Genomic DNA, 3,127 nt, shown 5'->3' on the forward strand with positions numbered 1-3,127 from the left:
AGTCCACTGCCTTTGTCTTTTAAAAATTCAGTGGCAAGGTATATGCATGCAAGTTCGGTTTGAGTTGTACTTGCCCAGTCATTGACGCGCTTCATTGCTGTATGTACGAGAGAAGATTGTTCAAGAATGTTACATGCACATCCGGTACATCGTCTACCTTCTACAGAGCCGTCGGTATAGCACTGATACACATCGTTACCCATACTCGTTGCGGTGACAGGTCTGTGTGGCTGTGAGATGTCTCTGGTACTCTGACAGATGTCTGTGGAAGCAGTGACAAATGTCTGAAGGGGCTGTGGAAGATGTCTGTGGATGTTGTGACAGATCTCTCTTTTGGCCGTGACAGATGTCTGTGGGGCCGTGACAGATGTCTGTGGGGCCGTGACAGATGTCTGTGGGGCCGTGACAGATGTCAGTAATGCTCTGATAGATGTCAGTAACCCCACAGATGTCTGTGGGGCCGTGACAGATGTCAGTAATGCTCTGATAGATGTCAGTAACCCCACAGATGTCTGTGGGGCCGTGATGTAACACCATAAATGTATTTTATTTAATATTTCACATACAAGGAGTCATATCATACAATACATTGATGGCGCCAGACACTCGCCCTGTAATTATTCTAGCATCGCGTCTTTCAGGTGTTGATTGTCATAGATTGCCTTCGAGTCAGGTCGTGTGAAGTGACCTTACTTTCTGCCAAGCTGATAATTGCAGACGGCTGACTGGGTTGTGTCTATCAAACAAGCCGCTGTTTTGAGGTGGTATACCCTGCAAACACAAACCTATACTGCCTCTATGTTCCGCTTGTTACAACTTGTAATAAAGTTGTTACATCTTAGGCTTAACGTGTTTATGACGTATTAGAACGTTGTTACAACTTGTCATATTGGTTGTTATAACTGGTTAGGAGTTGTTAAAACTTGTTCGAACGTTGTACCAACGGCGTAGTTTCGGTGTGTGTTTTTCGGGTAGGGAGATAGCTAGAGGCTATCTCCTTGGTAGCACAAGTTACAGCCCCACTCCTGTGCCAGGTAAGATCACTACCTACAAAATTCGCAGAGGAATTGACAGGGTAGATAATGATAAACTGCGTAACACGGGTGGGACGCGAACACGGGAACACGGATGGAAACTGAGTATCCAATTGAGCCACGGGGACAGTAGAAAAAACTTGTTCAGTGTCAGCGTAGTTAACAGATGGCATGCACTAGGAAGTGATGTGGTGGAGGCTGACTCCATACACAGCTTCAAATGTAGATATGATAAAAACCCAGTAGGCTCAGGAATTTGTACACCAGTTGATTGACAGTTGAGAGGCGGGACCAAAGAGCCAGAACTCAACCCCTGCAAGCACAACTAGGCGAGTACAACTAGGTGACTATACACACACACACACACACACACACACACACACACACACACACACACACACACACACACACACACACACACACACACACACACGCGCGCGCGCATTACCAAGAACATTTACACTAAATTTAATAATTCTTCCTGTGCTACCTGACCCCCCCCCCCTCTCCTCCCACGGGTAATTACCCAAGTGTGACTATTTACATATAAACCCGGGTTGAACGATCGTTTTTCCTCTTACCACCTCCTCCCCCTGGAGGAAATAAACGAACACACGAGCCTGACACAGCTTATGCAATCCAACCCCATCGTCTAACATGCCAAATGGCCCCCTCATTTGCATAGGGCGGATGTATCCTGGCAGGCCTCGTTATTGTAGGCTCGGTTGGCTTGTTGGGCTGCAGGCCTATATCAGCCGCGGGAGTGGTTGTTAATGCCAACACAATTCAGACCTTGCTTGTTCAGTTAGCAAAATATACTTTAGTTTTGAACAGTCTCGCGTGCTCTCGATGTGTGTGTGTGTGTGTGTGTGTGTGTATGTGTGTGTGTGTGTGTGGGGGGGGGGGGGGGTTATGTACACCTCTCGGTGTGTATAGATGTATATTCCTCGTTTGGCTGCACTATTATACAGCTGCATAAATGGACTAGTGTAAAAAAAAAAATACATGTGTAGAGACTTTAAATGGATGTATTTATTTTTATTATTGTGTGTATTTTGTACATTTTGGAGTTCACAAACGATCAAACAAACTGAAATCTTGAACCATAGATGAGGGGGAAAAATAAAATAATAAAATAAAATAAAAAACAAAGTTCCATCAACGCCAGTAAGCTGCCTCCTGGCGGCGAGTCCCAGAAACACTCAGTATGTCTCTGGTCCTGTACCTGTACGGAACATCGACCTCCACCCAACATCTATGCCTGCATGACACACACACACACACATATATGCCTGCATGACACACACACATATAAGCCTTCATGACACACACACACACACACATGCCTGCATGACACACACACACATATATGCCTGCATGACACATACACACATATATGCCTGCATGACACACATACACACATATATGCCTGCATGACACACACACACACACACACATGCGCCTTCACGGAACATCTTAAAACCCGTTCCCGTCGAACAGGCGAGAGTGGCATAACACACACCTGTGCTTGAAGTCAGCTTTGTGTGTGTGTGTGTGTGTGTGTGTGTGTGTGTGTGTGTGTGTGTGTGTGTGTGTGTGTGTGTGTGTCCACCGCACACTACACTTGGAGCCGGTCGGCCGAGCGGACAGCACGCTGGACTTATGATCCTGTGGTCCTGGGTTCGATCCCAGGCGCCGGCAAGAAACAATGGGCAGAGTTTCTTTCACCCTATGCCCCTGTTACCTAGCAGTAAAATAGGTACCTGGGTGTTAGTCAGCTGTCACGGGCTGCTTCCTGGGGGTGGAGGCCTGGTCGAGGATCGGGCCGCGGGGACACTAAAAGCCCCGAAATCATCTCAAGATAACCTCAAGATAACCGCTGGACTATATACCCAGAGCCACCACTATACAAGAAGCTTCTCTAAATAGCTCCTTGAACTCGTATTGAACCCGACTCACGACACCTTGGGAAGCCGTCCCAACACACACAACTCAACACCATTCGTTCCCCTCGTCTACACAAACACGTCTTGAGCACACAGGTTTTCCGGGTGCTCCGAAAATAAACAAAAAAAAATCTTTTTTTTTTTTTA

Source organism: Procambarus clarkii, chromosome 47, assembly GCF_040958095.1.
Source record: "Procambarus clarkii isolate CNS0578487 chromosome 47, FALCON_Pclarkii_2.0, whole genome shotgun sequence".
Lineage (NCBI taxonomy): Eukaryota > Metazoa > Arthropoda > Malacostraca > Decapoda > Cambaridae > Procambarus > Procambarus clarkii.